The 19,440-nt window shown below is 39.9% G+C and overlaps 1 protein-coding gene across 4 annotated transcripts in view; it reads left to right on the top strand.

Moving 5' to 3' along the window:
* Window positions 1-19,440, top strand: part of WDR72 (WD repeat domain 72) — a 970,312-nt gene that overhangs the window by 384,339 nt on the left and 566,533 nt on the right. The window lies entirely within an intron of this gene.

Raw genomic sequence — 19,440 nt, 5'->3', positions numbered from 1 at the left:
CTTGCCCCTTTTTTTATAATAAAAATTATTTTGAGTTAAATTAATTAAAAGATGGCACAAACTAATAGCCAACCTGGAATCAGAAACCTAATGTTTCCATCCGTTTTGGTGGAACACAAAGAAGGGAACTAAGGTGGGGAGGTTACTTTGCCCAGAATGTAAGCTCTACCAGAATAAGAAAACTCTACTTCTAGGAAAGCCACATCTCCTTTCTACCATTTCCTCATTGGCAAAACATGAGTTTAACTCCACATTCTTAACGCCTTTTCCACCTTCTAGTGAACTCTTGCTCCATTTTCAAGATTAAATACAGCCATTTAAGAAATATTTGTTGAATGTCACTTACTTGCTAAGGGATAGGGATCAAACAATGAGAAGACATACCCTTCTCTACCCAGCCGTAATTTGTAGCTTTGCAAGGTGTTTCCTTACTGATGATTTAACAGTAAGAATCAGCTGAACAGCAACTAACAGCAACAACAACAACAGCATGGGTTTAGGAGGTCTCTGGGTGGAGCAAAGGGTGATTCACTGATTAGGTGCTTAGCTGCTAATCAAAAGGTCAGCAGTTTGAACCCACACGCTGCTCCTCAGGACAAAGGTGTGGCTTTCGGCTTCTGTTAAGATTACAGCCTTGGAAACTCTGTGTGACAGTTCTGTTCTGTCTTATAGGGTCACTATGAGTTGGAATCAAGCGATGGTAGTGGGTTTCTTTTTGGTTTTGGGTGGAGGGAACAGTTTGCTCCTGGCTACTAACTTATAAGTTTGTGACTCCAGCCCACTCAGTAGAGCTTTAGAAGAAAGGCCTGTCACTTTGCTTCCTTAAAGATTACAGTCAAGAAAACCCAATGAAGCAGTTCCACTGTGTAACACAGGGAGTTGCCATGAGTCTGAACTGACTTGACAGCAGTAGGTTTGGTTTGGTTTTTATGGGTTTAAGTGTTCTGGAGATGTGCATTGTTTGACTAGGTAGTCCTGTTTCTACTGTAAAAAAAAAAAAAAAATTACTTTAAAAAAAGAACAGTTTGGCAGTCCCCAGGTGGTTTTATGTGAGTTTGTACAGCAGTTGACAGGTGTCAGCATGACTACATCACCAAAGAGCATTAATACTTAGTTGGGAACATTAACCCCCAAATGGTTTGAGCCCTCTACAACTTGAAATTATTTATGTTCCTAGACAAGTCTTACTTAATTCAGTACTTCTACTGCTTTTTTCAGGTCAAAATGTAAACTTAGAAAATGACCATCTTTGAACACACATTGGTTGAGGATTTCAACTTCTCTAACCCCCTCTTGTAAACTATTCAAGTCTACCATGTGCCATGGCGTATGTCTGGGAAGCTCTGATTTATTTAATTTATGTCATACTGGACCTATGGTTATAGGAAGGAAGCACTAAGAACTGTGTTGTTGAAATGCATTGGGTTGATGAGAATGAAAACCATAATAATTCTGTAGATATACTGTAAGAAGGTATTCATTAGATCTATAAGGTACATTTATCTGATTAAAGATTATTATATAGAATATCAAGCTGTCATGAGTGCCTTAAAAATAATATGTAAAAGAGGAAAATCATAATGATTTTATTGAATATGGCTTTTTCTAAAAAGTAGAGATGTTCACAAACTTTATGTGTTTAGAATGGCTAAGAAGCATTTCCAAATAATCAAACTTTTTCTTATTTACAAACAGAATGTGGAAATTATAAAAATGATCAGTACGACTTTATTAATCCTAAAGTCGTAAATGCAAACATTATGTCATAAATGCAATTTTTATCATGCTTGATTATTGTTGTTGTTAGGTGCCGGCGAATCGGTTCCCACTCATAACGACCCTATGTACCACAGTATGAAACACTGCCCGGTCCTGCGCCATCCTTACTATCATTGTTATGCTCAAGCCCACAGTTACAGCCACTATGTCAATCCATCTCATTGAGGGTCTTCCTCTTTTTCACTGACCTTCAGCTTTACCGAGCATGATGTCCTTCTCCAGGGACTGATTGCTCCTGACAACATATCTGGAGTATGTAAGATGCAGTCTTGTCATCCTTGCTTCTAAGGAGCGTTCTGGTTGTACTTCTTCCAAGACAGATTTGTTCGTTTTTTTGGCAGTCCATGGTATATTCAGTATTCTTCACCAACACCACAATTCGAAGGCATCAATTCTTCTTCGGTCTTCCTTATTCATTGTCTAGTTTTCGGATGCATATGATATGATTGAAAGTGCCATGGCTTGGGTCAGGCGTACCTTAGTCTTCAAGGTGACATCTTTGCTTTTAAACACTTTAACGAGGTCCTTTGAAGCAGAATTGCCCAATGCAATGCATGTTTTGATTTCTTGACTGCTGCTTCCATGAGTGTGGATTGTGGCTCCAAGTAAAATGAAATCCTTGACAACTTCAATCTTTTCTCCGTTTATCATGATATTGCTCATTGGTCCAGTTGTGAGGATTTTTGTTTTCTTTATGTTGAGGTACAATCCATACTGAAGGGTGTGGTACTTGATCTTCATTAGTAAGTGCTTCAAGTCCTCTTCACTTTCAGCAAGCACGGTTGTGTCATCTGCATAACGCAGGTTGTTAATGAGTCTTTCTCCAATCCTGATGCCCTGTTTTCTTCATATAGTCCAGCTTCTCGTATTACTTGCTCAGCATACAGATTGAATAGGTATGGTGAAAGAATACAACCCTGCAGCACACCTTTCCTGACTTTAAACCAATTGGTATCCCCTTGTTCTGTCCGAACAACCGCCTCTTGATCCATGTAAAGGTTCCTGATGAGCACAATTAAGTGTTCTGGAATTCCCATTCTTCACAGTGTTATCCATAGTTTGTTATGATCCACACAGTCGAATGCCTTTGCATAGTCAATAAAACACAGGTAAACATCCTTCTGGTATTCTCTGCTTTCAGCCAGGATCCGTCTGACATCAGCAATGATATCCCTGGTTCCACGTCCTCTTTTGGAACCGGCCTGAAGTTCTGGCAGTTCTCTGTCGATATACTGCTGCAGCTGCTTTTGGATGATCTTCAGCTTGCATGTGATATTAATGATAAAAATACTGTTCAATAATTTCTGCACTTGGTTGGATCACCATTCTTGGGAATAGGCATAAATATGGATCTCTTCAGTTGCCTGGCCAGGTAGCTGTCTTCCAAATTTCTTGGCATAGACGAGTGAGCACTTCCAGTGCTGCATCCAGTTGTTGAAACATCTCAGTTGGTACTCCGTCGATTCCTGGAGCCTTGTTTTTCGCCAGTGCCCTCAGTGCAGATTGGACTTGTTCCTTTAGTACCGTTGGTTCCTGATCATATGCTACCTCCTGAAATGTTTGAACATCGACTAATTCTTTTTGGTATAATGACTCTGTGTATGCTTCCTGCGTCTTTTAATATTTTCCCCGTAGAATCCTTCACCATTGCAACTCGAAGCTTGAATTTTTTCTTCAGTTCCTTCAGCTGGAGAAACACCGAGCGTGTGCTTCCTTTTTGGTTTTGTATCTCCAGCTCTTTGCACATGCCATTGTAATACTTTACTTTGTTTTCTCGAGCTGCCCTTTGAAATCTTCTGTTCAGTTCTTTTACTTCATCAATTCTTCCTTTTGCTTTAGCTGCTTGACGTTTGAGAGTAAGTTTCAGAGTCTCCTCTCACATCCATCTTGGTCTTTTCTTTCTTTCCTGTCTTTTCAATGACCTCTTGCTTTCTTCATGTTTGATGTCATTCCACAGTTTGTCTGGTCTTCAGTCATTTGTGTTCAATACGTCAAGTCTGTTCTTGAGATGGTCTCTAATTTCAGGTGGGATATACTCAAGGTTGTATTTTGGCTCTAGTGGACTTGCTCTGATTTCCTTCAGTTTCAACATGAACTTGCATATGAGCAATTAATGATCAGTTGCAGAGTTGGCCCCTGACCTTGTTCTGACTGATATTGAGCTATTCCATTGTCTCTTTCCACAGATGTAGTCAATTTGATTTCTCTGTATTCCATCTAGCAAGATCCATGTGTATAGTAGACGCTTATGTTGGTGAAAAAAGGCATTTGCAATGAGGAAGTTGTTAGTCTTGCAAAATTCTATGATTTGATCTCTGGCATTGTTTCTATCACCAAGGCCGTATTTTCCAACTACTGATCCTTCTTCTTTGCTTCTAACTTTCACATTCCAATCACCAGTAATTATCAATACATCCTGATTGCATTTTTGATCAATTTCAGACTGCAGAAGCTGATAAAAATGTTCAGTTTCTTCATCTTTGGCCTTCCTGGTTGGTGAGTAAATTTGAATAATAGTCGTATTATCTGGTCTTCCTGGTAGGTGTATGGATATTATCCTATCACTGACAGCATTGTACTTCAGGGTAGGTCTTGAAATGTTCTTTTTGACGATGAATGCAACAACACTCCTCTTCAAGTTGTCATTCCCATCATAGTAGACCGTATAATTGTCCGATTCAAAATGGCCAATACCAGCCCATTTCAGCTCGCTAATGCCTAGGATATTGATGTTCATGCATCCCATTTCATTTTTGACGATTTCCCATTTTCCTAGATTCATACTTTGTACACTCCATGTTCTGATTATTAATGGATGTTTGCAGCTGTATCTTCTCATTTTGTGTCATGCCACCTGAGCAAATGAAGGTCCCGAAGGCTTTGCTCCATCCACATCATTAAGATCGACTCTGCTTTGAGGAGGCATTTCTTCCCCAGTCGTGTTTTGAGTGCCTTCCAACCTGGAGGGCCCGTCTTCCGGCACGATATCAGACAATGTTCCGCTGTTATTCATAAGATTTTCACTGGCTAATTCTTTTCAGAAGTGGACTTCTGGGTCCTTCTTCCTAGTCTGTCTTAGTCTGGAAGCTCAGCTGAAACCTGTCCTCCCTAGGTGATCCTGCTTGTATCTGAATACCGGTGGCATAGCTTCCAGCATCACAGCAACATGCAAGCCTCCACAGTACGACAAACTGACAGACACATGGGAGATCATGCTTGAAATATACCTAGATTTCAATCTATATTTCAATAAAAAACCAAAAAATCCAAACCCAGTGCTGTTGAGTCGATTCTGACTCATAGCGACCCTATGGGACAGAGTAGAACTGCCCCATAGAGTTTCCAAAGAGCACCTGGCAGATTCGAACTGCCAACCTTTTGGTTAGCAGCCATAGCACTTAACCACTACACCACCAGGGTTTCCGTAATAATAAATAGCATGATTAAATTTAATATTATTCTTTTATAAGTAATGCACAAATTTACTGTCTTTGTATATAATGAATAGAATTTGTTATAATTATTTAATTACTCATATAATTATAATTATTCATTGTAATTCAGTATTATTTATAGAAGTATATTAAAACTGCTTCCTTGCTGAAAGTGAAGAGAACTTGAAGTACTTACTGATGAAGATCAAAGACTACAGCCTTCAGTATGGATTATACCTCAACATAAAAATAAAAATCCTCACAACTGGACCAATAAGGAACATCATGACAAACAGAGAAAAGATTGAAATTGTCAAAGATTTCATTTTTCTTGGATCCACAATCAGTGTCCATGGAAGCAGCAGTCAAGAAATCAAGCGATGCATTGTATTTGGAAATCTCCCCAAAAGACCTCTTCAAAAATTTTCAAAAGCAAGGATGTCATTTTGAAGACTAAGGTGTGAAAGACTCAAGCCATGGTATTTTTCAGTCACCTCCTATGCTTGTAAAAGCTGAACAGTGAATAAGGAAGACTGAAGAAAAGTTTGATGCTTTGGTAAAGAGTTGGTGAAGAATATTGAATATACCATGGACTGCCAAAAAATGAACAAATCTGTCTTGGAAGAAGTACAGTTAGGATGCTCCTTAGAAAAGAGGATGAAGAGACTTCATCTCACATATTTTGGACATGTTATCAGGAGACACCAGTCCCTGGAGAAGGACATCATGCTTGGTAAAGTAGAGGGTCAGCAAAAAAGAGGAAGGAAGACCCTCAACAAAATAGATCTGAAACAGTGGCTGCAGCAGTGGGCTCGAACATAGCAACGATTGTGAGGATGGCGCAGGACTGGGCAGTGTTTTATTCTGTTGTACAAAGGGTCACTATGAGTTGGAACTGACTCGATGGCACCTATCACCAAGAACAACATATCAAAACCATGTTTATAATACACACTTTAATAATAACTAGATCTAAAAATTTTTTAAAAACTATTTTATGTGGTGCAGTGAGTTACTTAATATGGCCCTTCTAACCACAGTCTTTGTAACTCCCACTAAATAACTAGGTGGGACTGTGCAATTGAGGTAATTGTGGTCCACCTAGTAATGTAAATAGGTTGCATGGCCCTCTTGTAGGGGTGAGACCATGCAAATAAAGTATATGGAACCCTAAAGAGGGAATTGGTCAGTTTTGCCGTCCTGCTAGGCTTAGAAGAGTAACCAGTGCCAGAGCAGAGGGGCACTTCACAGCCACCAAGAAAGAAGAGCTAGGAATGCAGCCTGTCCATTGGACCTGTGATCCATGCCCTGAGACCTTCTAGACCCAGGAGACAGAGAGAGAGACCCATAATAGCAGAGACAGCAAGAGATTGCAAGAAGCAGTAGCAGAGAAATGGTGGCAGCAGAGGCAGCCAAACCAGGAAATTGGCAGGAGATGGCATGGTGGACTTCCTGGCCCATGGAACAAGGCAGTTACCGTGGGTGTGCTTGACCCATGGAGAGAGAGAGAGCTAAGTGCCTTTGAGCAGGAATAGAGAAATGGGATGCCTCTGGGCACTTGGCAGCAGAACTAAAAAGAACTTTATAACACTTGTCCAAGCAGGGCAGAGGCCAAGGGGCCAGATAGAGGCATGCCTACAGGCACAGCTGAGAAGAGGCTGCCCTGTCTGAAGAACTGTATCCTGAGCACTCCTGAACCTGCATTGTAACCTGTTACTTCCTTAGTGAACCTGATAATTGTGAGCATTGTCTGTGAGTTCTGTGTGGCCATTGCAACAAATTATTGAACCCAGAGGAAGGTAGAGTGCAGTGGGAGGTTACATTAGCGTCAGAATTAGTAAAAAGGTTGCAGGGTGGAGGCATGTCTGACCTCTGCCTCATAGGAATCAGCCTTGGGCTGCTGATGTTAATCTTGATTCTCTTTCCCATTTCTTAATTTAGAGGAGGTTGGATGCTATGGATTGTATTTTGCTCCCCAAAAATGTGTGTCAACTTGGCTAGTCCATGATTCCCAGTATTGTGTGATTGTCCACCATTTTATTTTCCTACATGTTGTAAATCCTACCTTTCTGATGTTAATGAGGTGGGTTACTGAGGTAGGACTCAGTCTACAAGATTAGGTTGTGCCTTAAGTAAGTCTCTTTTGAGATATAAAAGAGAGAAACTGACAGAGAGACATGGGGGACCTCATACCACCAAGAAACAAAAGCTAGGAGAATAGCACATCCTTTGGACCTAGGGTCCCTGTGCTGAGAAGCTCCTTAACTGGGGGAATATGGATGACAAGGACTCTACCCCAGAGCCGACAGAGAGAGATAGAGCTTTCCCCTGGAGATGGCACCCTGAACTCAGACTTCTAGCCTCTTATACTGTGAGAGAATAAATTTTTCTTTGTTAAAGCCATCCACTTGTAGTATTTCTGTTACAGCAGCACTTAAATAACCAAGACACCGCCCCATGCCGTTTTTACATTTTCTCGTTATACCATTAAAAAATGACAAGTATATCTGAAAAGGGATATTGCAAGACCATATATAACTGAAGAAGGGGGCAGAGAGCAAAAGGTTAGGAAAGTTGATGAAACACTGGCTACTCACTGGCTACAAATTTGGAGCTTTCCCACCACCCCCTCAGAATGCCAGCTGTAAGCTCAAGGGTCCCCAGGGCTTCCTCTCACTTCTGACCTGCTGGCTTCCATTGTTCCCTCGAATTCAATAATTTGTTAAAATGACTCACAGAACTCACAGAAAGTGCTATTCTTGCAATTACAGTTTTATTATAATAAAAAGGATACAAACGGAGGGATGCAAGGCCTAGGAATTTTGCCAGTGTGGAACTTCCATGTCCCAAACAGGGATGTGCTACCCTCCCATGTACATTGATGTCTATCACTATGGTGCAATGGATCACTTTTGTGTGGCCTTTCTTGCCATGGCCTTGTAACTCCCATCCTTGTGATTGGGTGGGACTCTGCAAATAGGGTAATTGTGGCTCATCAAGGGGATTGGTCAGTTTTGCCATCCCACTGGGCCTGGAATGAGCCATCCCAGAGGCAGGAAGGAGAGGATCCTACCACCTCCGAGGAAGAACAGCCAGGAGCGGAGCGCATCTTTGGACCTGGAATCCCTGCGCTGAGAAGCTCCTGGAACCAGGATACGGAGAGAGAGAGAACTGTAATATTGAAGACAGTAAGAAGTGGTGGCACAGAAACGGCAGCAGGACAGACTGTCAGGAGATGGCACAGTGGGCTTCCCAGCCCACAGAGTGGAAAAGATCAGTGCCTTTGGGCCAAGGCTTACTGGCAAAGTAGGGTGCCTCTGAGCACTTACTGGCAGAGCTAAAAGAGCTTTGCAATACCTGCTTGAGCAGTGCAGAGGCCAAGGGGCCACAGAGAGGCATGTCTGCGGCATGGCTGGGAAGAGGCTGTCCTGGTAGAAGAACTGTATCCTGAGTGTTCCTGAGCCTAAATTGTAACCTGTTACTTCCCTAATAAACCCCATAATTGTGAGTGTTGTCTCTGAGTTCTGCGTGGCCATTGCAATGAATTACCGAACCCAGCAGAACAGAGAGTGCCTCAGGAGGGATGGTTGTTGTCAGAATTGGTAAAGAGGCAGAAAGAAAAGGCACCTCTGACCTGCACCTCATGGGAATCAGCCTTGGGCTGTTGATCTTGATTCTTCTTTACCCTTGTGAAGTTAGAAGTGAAGTTACAGTCACCAACCAGGAGCTTCTTTATCCAAAATCTTTATTGGGGCCTTATTACATAGGCATAATTGATTGACTCATTCTCTAACCCACCCACCCCCTCCCCCTGAGGTTGGGCTGATATCACATGGTGAGTCTTACTGGCCTAGCCAGCCTCCACCCAAAATGAGACATAAACCTTTAGGTGTGGTCGGGAATCCTCATCCAAGGCATTTCAATCACTGGAGAAATTCCAAGGTTTTAGAGATTATCTCTCAGGAAACTTTGGGTAAAGTTAAATTCTTTATTCCATAGTTTATATATATCTCAATAACTTTATTGATTACATTAAAATTATTGATTATATTGCTTATATGAGTCACAAACTGCAATATCAAAATCTAAAATGTATGTGGTACTGTGAGTAGTTCCATATGAGGGAAACTTACTTGCCTTTTCCAATATAGTTTATAACTTTATCCCTATGTGTGGAAATACTTCTTTTTAAATGTCTACCTTCTTTTTTAAATGAAGTATTTATTTTGTATTCCCTTTGTTGTAAATTGGATTTAAAAATCATTTATGGACCTATAAACATCTATCTATCTATTTTGGAGTTGTTTTAGACGTTCTAAAATGTCATTCAGGCTCTCAAATTTGGGATAGAACAATTACAAATTAAGGGCTAGTAATGGGATCACAATTGGAAACCCTGGTTGTGTAGTGGTTAAGTGCTACAGCTGCTAACCAAGAGGTTGGCAGTTCAAATCCGCCAGGTGCTCTTTGGAAACTCTATGGGGCAGTTCTACTCTGTCCTGTAGGGTCGCCATCAGTCGGAATCGACTTGACGGCAGTGGATTTAATTTATTTTAATGGGATCACAAATTGAGTGATGGAGATTTACAGTCCTCTCCCAAAGACTTCTCTAGACACATAATTATTTGAATGGCAGAGATACACTTCTTTCAGGGGCAAAACTTTACCCTCTACACCACAGAGTCTCTTTCCAGACACTCTAAAATAAAGTACGTTTTTCCTTTGATTTATTTTTGATTAGAGATTGTTATATATAATTATACATATAGGTTATTATGAGAGAGTCTCAGAAGACATGGATTTACTGTCTCTTCTATTGATAGCAAGGCACTGAGTTTTTTGGGGTTATTTTTTAAATTTGCTGCCAAAAAAAGCCTTAAAAATAGTGACTGCTGAGATGTGCGACCTTTTAATCAGTCACTTATCTTCACTATGCAATTCACTTATTCTTTCAGAATATCAGAATTAGAAGTAATCTTAAGAGTTATCTAGAGTACATTTCTCATCATCTGCTTTCTTATAAGTGAGAGGGATTGGATTAATGATCCTAAGGCCACATCTAGCCTTAAATTCTGGAATTATAGGGGGATATGAGTTGGAGTCGACTCAGTGGCAACTAACAACATAATACTAAGTGATATATGAAAGGCAATATAATGATAGCTACCACATATTTATACCCAAGTGTTTTTATTCACATCATTGAATTTATTCATCATAAGAATATTGAGATGTAGGCAGCACAGGTGATAGTATCTTCATTTTACTACTTATTACATATGTAATCTGATAATGAAAGTACTAGGTGCTAATAACTAACCCTAGATCCAGGTCCAGCAGCCCTGGTGGCACAGTGGTTAAGCACTTAGCTGCTAGCCAAAGGTTGGTGGTTTGAACCCACCAGCCACTCCATGAAAGAAAGATGGGGCAGATCTACTGTGTCCTATAGGGTCTCTATGAGTCCAAATCGACTTGATGGCAATGGGTTTTTAGATCCAGGTCTTTGAATTCCAGCCTTGTTTTTGCTACACTTAGCAATCTGGATTGTTCAGAATGAATTCTGGTTGCAATCTGATTTCTTGTGGCTTTGGCGCTTTTTTTTTTCTTCTGATTTTGTGTATGCATTAGGAATCCTATGGATATTAAGGGTTTTTAATCCATGAAATGCTTTATTTGATTTTCAAAACTTCACATGCCTTGTATTTTTGTTAGGTACTTAAACATCTGTAAATACTTGAAAGGGTAGATGCCTCATTAGACTTGAGCCTTTGGAATTATAATGTATATTGCCATTCATTCATATTTATCAAATAGTTACTGAGTGCCTGCTATGTGTGAAACACTTTCTTAAGCCTTGGAAATACAGCAGTTCACTTATTCATTCATTCAAGGACAAATCACACAAATCCATGCCATTGGAGAATATACAATCTAATGAATTTTGGAGTAATTTATTTTGAGTAAGAATAAAACAAAAATGTAATAGGGAAGAAGACTGATGTATGGTTAACCATCACTTTTATCCGGAAGTAATGAGAGTATTTTAACAGGGTATAATAGTAATGTTGGAGATATTGTAAGATGTAACATGAATTGGGAGAGGGAGGCCAGGAACATTTAGACTTATACTCACAGTTCCTGGTGTTCACAGCACTGAGTCTCCGGGGGAAAATCCTGGGGGTGGTCACATGGCAGAAATGGATCAGGACTGTGGTCAAGCACCCTTATTGTGGTTTTCTCTGAAAACATGACCCAGAAGGTTAGAGCACATGGGGATTTTATTTGTCAGCGATATTTGAAACCCATGCCTTGGGATTTGGGGTGTTTACCAAGGCGGAAACTGAGGGAGGTTCTTGTGTATGTATATTACATGGGTGGAGAGAGGTTACTTGGTGTGGGTGTTAAAACATCGTATTACAGAAGGTATAAAATATGGTTAACACAACCAACTAAAATAAATATCCACCACGTCTGTAAGTTTGTCTTACTGCTGTGTTTCACGCTGCTGTGATACTGGAAGCTTTGCCACTGGTATTTCAAATACCTGCAGGGTCACCTTTGGTAGACAGGCTTCAACAGAGCTTCCAGACTAAGACAGACTAGGAAGAAGAACCTGACAGTTTATTTCTGAAAAAGTTGGCTAGTGAAAACCGTATGAATAGCAATGGAACATTGTCTCATATAGTCCCAGAAGATAAGCCCCTCAGGTTGGAAGGAAATCAAAAGATGACTGGGGAAGAGTTGCCTCCTCAAAGTAGAAACCTCAAAGTAGAGTCGACCTTAATGACGTGGATGGAGTAAAGCCTTCGGGACTTTCATTTGCTGATGTGGCATGACTGAAAATGAGAAGAAACAGCTGTAAACATCCATTAATTATCAGAACATGGAATGTACCAAGTATGAATCTAGGAAAATTCGAAGTCATAAAAAATGAAATGGAATGCATAAACATCGATATCCTAGGCATTAGTGAGCTGAAATGGACTGGTATTGGCCATTTTGAATCAGATAATCATATGGCATACTGTGCCAGGAATGACAAATTGAAGAGGAATGGCATTGCATTCACTGTCAAAAGAACATTACAATATCTATCCTGAAGTACAGTGCTGTCAGTGATAGGATAATATCCATATGCCTACAAGGAAGACTGGTTAATACGACTATAATTTATATGTGATCATATTCACATTCCAATCACCAGTAATTATCAATGCGTCTTGATTGCATGTTTGTTCAAGTTCAGACTGAAGAAGTTGTAAAAATTTTCAATTTCTTCATCTTTGGCCTTAGTGGTTGGTGTGTAAATTTAAATTATATCTCATATCATATTCACATTCCAATCACCAGTAATTATCAATGTATCTTGATTGGAATGTGAAAGTTGGAAACAAAGAAAAAGGGTCAGTAGTTGAAAATATGGCCTTGGTGATAGAAATTATGCCTGAGGTCGCATGATAGAATTTTGCAATATTAATTTCTGACAAAATAGACTTTAAAGTTAAATCCAGCACAAAGGATAAAGAAGGACACTACATAATGATTAAAGGGACAATTGACCAGGAAGATATAACCATATTAAATATTTACGCACCCAATGACAGAGGTGCAAGATACACCTCCACAGTTATAGTAAGAGACTTCAACACACCACTTTCGGAGGACAGGACATCCAGTAAGAAGCTCAATAGAGACACGGAAGACCTAATTGCTACAATCAACCAACTAGACCTCATTGACTTATGCAGAACACTCCACCCAACTGCTGCAAAGTATACGTTTTGTTCTAGCGCACGTGGAACATTCTCTAGAATAGACCACATATTAGGTCATAAAACAAACCTTTGCAGAATCCAAAACATCGAAATATTACAAAGCATCTTCTCAGACCACAAGGCCATAAAAGTGGAAATCAATAACAGAAAAATTAGGGAAAAGAAATCAAATTCTTGGAAACTGAACAATACCCTGCTCAAAAAAGACTGGGTTATAGAAGACATTAAGGAGGGAATAAGGAAATTCATAGAATGCAACGAGAATGAAAATCCTTCCTATCAAAACCTCTGGGACACAGCAAAAGCAGTGCTCAGAGGTCAATTTATATCGAGAAGTGCACACATACAAAAAGAAGAAAGAGCCAAAATCAGAGAACTGTGCTTACAACTTGAACAAATAGGAAAGTGAGGAACAACAGAATCCATCAGGCACCAGAAGAAAACAAATAATCAAAATTAGAACTGAACTAAATGAATTAGAGAACAGAAAAACAATTGAAAGAATTAACAAAGCCAAAAGCTGGGTCTTTGAAAAAATTAACAAAATCGATAAACCATTGGCCAGACTGACTAAAGAAATACAGGAAAGGAAACAAATAACATGAATAAGAAACAAGATGGGCCACATCACAACAGACCCAACTGAAATTAAAAGAATCATATCAGATTATTACAAAAAAATGTACTCTAACAAATTTGCAAACCTTGAAGAAATGGGTGAATTACTGGAAAAACACTACGTACCTAAACTAACACAATCAGAAGTAGAACAACTAAATAGACCCATAACAAAAAAAGAGATTGAAAAGGTAATCAAAAAACTCCCAACAAAAAAAAAGCCCTGGCCCGGATGGCTTTACTGCAGAGTTCTACCAAACTTTCAGAGAAGAGTTAACATGACTACTACTAAAGGTATTTCAAAGCATAGAAAATGACAGAATACTGTCTAACTCATTCTATGAAGCCAGCATATCCCTGATACCAAAACCAGGTACAAAAAAAGAAAATTACAGACGTATATCCCTCATGAACATGGATACAAAAATCCTCAACAAAATTCGAGCCAATAGAATTCAACAACATATCAAAAAAATAATCTACCACTACCAAGTGGGATTTATTCCAGGTATGCAAGGCTGGTTTAATATTAGAAAAACCATTAATGTAATCCACCATATAAATAAAAGACAAAAACCACATGATCTTATCGATTGATGCAGAACAGGCATATGACAAAGTCCAACACCCATTTATGATAAAAACTCTCAGCAAAATTGGAATTGAAGGAAAATTTCTCAACATAATAAAGGGCATCTATACAAAGCCAACAGACAACATCACTCTAAATGGAGAGAGCCTGAAAGCATTTCCCTTGAGAATGGGAACCAGACAAGAATGGCCTTTATTACCGGTGTTATTCAACATTGTGCTAGAGGTCCTAGCCAGAGCAATTAGGCTAGACAAAGAAATAAAGGGCATTCGGATTGGCAAGGAGGAAGTAAAATTATCTCTGTTTGCAGATGACATGATCTTATACACAGAAAACCCTAAGGAATCCTCTGGAAAACTACTGAAACTAATAGAAGAATTTGGCAGTCTCAGGTTATAAGATAAACATACAAAAATCAATTGGATTCCTCTACATTAACAAAAAGAACATCGAAGAGGAAATCACCAAATCAATACCATTCACGGTAGCCCCCAAGAAGATAAAATACTTAGGAATAAATCTTACCAAAGATGTAAAACACCTATATAAAGAAAACTACAAAGTACTACTACAAGAAACTAAAAAAGACCTACTTAAGTGGAAAAACATACCTTGCTCATGGATAGGAAGACTTAACATAGTAAAAATTCTACCAAAATCCATCTATACATACAATGCACTTCTGATCCAAATTCCAATGACATTTTTTAATGTGATGGAGAAACAAATCACCAACTTCATATGGAAGGGAAAGAAGCCTCGGATAAGTAAAGCATTACTGAAAAAGAAGAAGAAAGTGGGAGGCCTCACTCTACCTGATTTTAGAATCTATTATACAGCCACAGTAGTCAAAACAGCCTGGTACTGGTACAACAACAGGCACATAGACCAATGGAACAGAATTGAGAACCCAGATATAAATCCATCCACATATGAGCAGCTGATACTTGACAAAGGCCCAGTGTCAGTTAATTGGGGAAAAGATAGTCTTTTTTAACAAATGGTGCTGGCATAACTGGATATCCAATTTCAAAAAAATGAAACAGGACCCATACCTCACAGCATGCTCAAAAACTAACTCCAGGTGGATCAAAGACCTAAACATAAAGACTAAAACGATAAAGATCATGGAAGAAAAAATAGGAACAACCTTAGGAGCCCTAATACAAGGCATAAACAGAATACAAAACATTACCAAAAATGACGAAGAGAAACCAAATAACTGGGAGCTCCTAAATTCAAACACCTATGCTCATCTAAAGACTTCACCAAAAGAGTAAAAAGACCAGCTACAGATTGGGAAAGAATCTTTAGCTATGACATCTCCGACCAGCGCCTGATCTCTAAAATGTATATGATTCTGTTAAAACTCAACCACAAAAAGACAAACAACCCAATCAAGAAGTGGACAAAGGATATGAATACGCACTTCACTAAAGAAGACATTCAGACAGCTAACAGATACATGAGAAAATGCTCTCGATCCTTAGCCATTAGAGAAATGCAAATTAAAACTACGATGAGATTTCATCTCACTCCAACAAGGCTGGCATTAATCCAAAAAGCACAAAATAATAAATATTGGAGAGGCTGCGGAGAGATTGGAACTCTTACACACTGCTGGTGGGAATGTAAAATGGTACAACCACTTTGGAAATCTATCTGGCGTTTTCTTAAAAAGTTAGAAATAGAACTACCATACAACCCAGAAATCCCACTCCTCGGAATATACCCTATAGAAATAAGAGCCTTCACACGAACAGATATATGCTCACCGATGTTTATTGTTGCTCTGTTTACAATAGCAAAAAGCTGGAAGCAACCAAGGTGTCCATCAACGGATGAATGGTTAAATAAATTGTGGTATATTCACACAATGGAATACTACGCATCCATAAAGAACAGTGACGAATCTGTGAAACATTTCATAACATGGAGGAAGCTGGAAGGCATTATGCTGAGCAAAATTAGTCAGAGTCAAAAGGACAAATATTGTATAAGACCACTATTATAAGATCCTGAGAAATAATATAAACTGAGAAGAACACATACTTTTGTGGTTACGAGGCGGGGGAGGGAGGGAGGGTGGGAGAGGGTTATTTACTGATTAGTTAGTAGATAAGAACTACTTTAGGTGAAGGGAAGGACAATACTCAATACACGGAAGGTCAGCTCAACTGGATTGGACCAAAAGCAAAGAAGTTTGCAGGATAAACTGAATGCTTCAAAGGTCAGTGGAGCAATGTCAGGGGTTTGGGGACTATGGTTTAAGGGGACTTCTAAGTCAATTGGGAAAATAATTCTATTATAAAATCATTCTACATCCCACTTTGAAATGTGGCATCTGGGGTGTTAAATGCTAACAAGCTGCCATCTAAGATGCATCAATGGGTCTCAACCCACCTGGATCAAAGGAGAATGAAGAACATCAAGGTCACGCGATAAGTATGAGCCCAAGAGACAGAAAGGGGCACATGAAGCAGAGACTGACATCATCCTGAGACCAGAAGAACTAGATGGTGCTCAGCCACAACCAAGGACTGCCCTGACAGGGAGCACAACAGAGAACCCCTGAGGGAGCAGGAGATCAGTGGAATGCAGACCCCAAATTCTCATAAAAAGACCAGACTTAATGGTCTGACTGAGACTAGAGGAATCTTGGTGGTCATGGTCCCCAAACCTTCTGTTGGCCCAGGACAGGAACCATTCCCGAAGACAACTCATCAGACATGGAAGGGACTGGTCAATGAGTAGGAGAGAAATGCTGATGAAGAGTGAGCTACTTGTATCAGGTGGACACTTGAGACTGTGTTGGCATCTCCTGTGTGGAGGGGAGATAGGAGGATAGAGAGGGTTAGAAACTGGCAAAATTGTCACGAATGGAGAGACTGGAAGGGCTGACTCATGAGAGGGACAGTATGTGGGAGTATGGAGTAAGGTGTATATAAGCTTATATGTGACAGACTGACTTGATTTGTAAACATTCACTTAAAGCTCAATGAAAATTATTAAAAAAAAAATCAGTCATTGAAAACCCTACAGAGTACAATTCTGCTGACACACATGGGGTCATCAAGAGTCAGAATCAACTCAAGGGCAACTGGTTTGCTGGTTTGGTTGGCCCACTAAGGTTGCCAGACTTTGGGGATATAATGACAGGTTTTGTGTTTTTGTATCTTCTTTTCCTTTGTCTGCTGTTGAACTATTGCCTGAGAATTACAAGGAATGATAAGAGTATTGGGATGAGGACTCTACTATTCTATTCGATTGAGTCGTATACACAAGACACACATGTTGACAATTGAAAGCTGTTGTTATTATTTATGGAAGGGTAAATAGTAAACAACTAGAGCAGATTACGTATAGAAAGCAAATAGTGAACAACAGGAACAGATATGAGGTGAACTAACCAGTCCCCTCCACACCTCCAGGGATCCCACGTAGCATTGTAGGGGGTACCCACTTATGTTGAAAAGGGAACCTGCTCACCCTTCTCAAATTATCATTTCCTTCTATGTGTCACTGGGCAGGCACACTGTGGACCAGGTTTCAGCAGGTGTCTTTCTCAGCAGGTGTGCCTTCAGGTCAGGGTGGGTGCAGCATGGCTGTATTCATTTTTTCTCTCTGTGGCTTTTCTTTGCTGAGTCTGGCCCTTTGTGCTTGCTAGTCCATTTCTCAACTGGCAGCTTTGGGACAACCCTGGGCCAGTGCCAAAGTTAGGCCAGCATTACAACAGTCCTTGAGGAAAACTTTCACGGACAACTCCTGTATAGTGTATGCTCAAGCCTCTGCTCTGTTGGTCACCACCTGCCTGGAGGTGCCCCGCTCTATTCCATGTGGCAACTCACCTACCACTGCTGTCTGTTGGTCTTGTGGTTTCTGCTTCTCATATTGCTGCAGCCGTTTCTCTGCTGCTTAGCTCTGCTGTGCTTGCCTCTATTTCTCTTGGTCTTCAGTGTTATAGCTCGATGAGTGTAACCAGCTCAGTGTTACAGCCCTTGACCTGTATTACAGCTCTTCTAGGATGTTCTTGCTGCTAGGCCCCAAGTCCAAAGGAGTTCCCTTCCTGGCTTTGTTCATCAGGAAGCCCCTCTGAGCCTCTGAGTTCCAGAGCTCTGGTGGCACCCTCAGCCAGGCCCAGTAAAGGTCAACTACTAGGCCCGTTCCCCCGGCCAATCCGTGTAAAGATGGACAGTAAACCGACCAGTCCTTGCAAACCAGTTAAGTAGATAGCAAACAAACAATCCTGTAGCAGATTGCAGCCTGACCAGTCATTTTGGAAAAATTATGAACCAAAAAGGTCACATAAAATCCATTGCACCACAACTATGATTCACCTTTTTCCCATCTTTGTTTAAGCAGAAACTCTTTAGGTTTCTCCTTCCTTTGCTCCTTGTTCCCTCCCTGTATAATCTGTTGATTTTAATAAAAGTGAGCTGTTAAGTGAATTCTCATTTTAATTAGAAGAATTCGTATGCCATCTCTACGTATGTATGTCTCACGTTCTTTCATATGTAAGAGTGTACCCAAGATTACACCCCAGTATAAACTTTAGGCTCAAATGTGTAAATTAACAAGATTGTTGCACAGGACAACCTGTCATTTAACTTCACTTTGTGTTGGTTAATCCCAGTTAGTGTAGGTAGTTCTAAGTTTATTTTATTAGTGTTTTTGTTGTTTATGTACCTAAAACCATTTATTAATAGAAAAATGTTACATTTTAGAATAACAAGAATAAAACTAATAGTTATTAAGGAAAAGCTGGTTTAAAAAATGCATTTAATTTCTACTTCAGATAGCTCAAAAGTTTTAGATTTAAAAAAAATTTCGTGTTTTGGGTTAAAGTTTACAGCCTAAATTAGTTTCTCATTCAAAAATGTATACACAGATTGTTTTGTGACATTGGTTGCAATCTCCATAATGTGTCAGCACCCTCCAGCTTTCCAACCTGGGTTCCCCATATCCATTCTTCCAGTTTTCCTTTCCCTTCCTGCCTTCTTGTCTTTGCTTTTGGGCAGGTGTTGCCCATTTGGTCTTGCATATTTGATTGAACTAAGAAGCACACTCCTCATGTGTGTTCTTTTTTGTTTTATAGTTCTGTCTAATCTTTGGCTGAAAGGTTGACTGTGGGAATGACTTCATTTCTGAGCTAATAGGATGTCCAGGCGCCATAGTCTCGGGGACTCCTCCAGTCTCTGTTAGACCAGTAAACCTAGTCTTTTTTTGTGAATTTGAATTTTGT

The sequence above is a fragment of the Elephas maximus genome, chromosome 12 (assembly GCF_024166365.1).
Source record: "Elephas maximus indicus isolate mEleMax1 chromosome 12, mEleMax1 primary haplotype, whole genome shotgun sequence".
In the NCBI taxonomy this organism is placed as follows: Eukaryota; Metazoa; Chordata; class Mammalia; order Proboscidea; family Elephantidae; genus Elephas; species Elephas maximus.
This window is presented reverse-complemented; position numbering and strand designations above follow the sequence as displayed.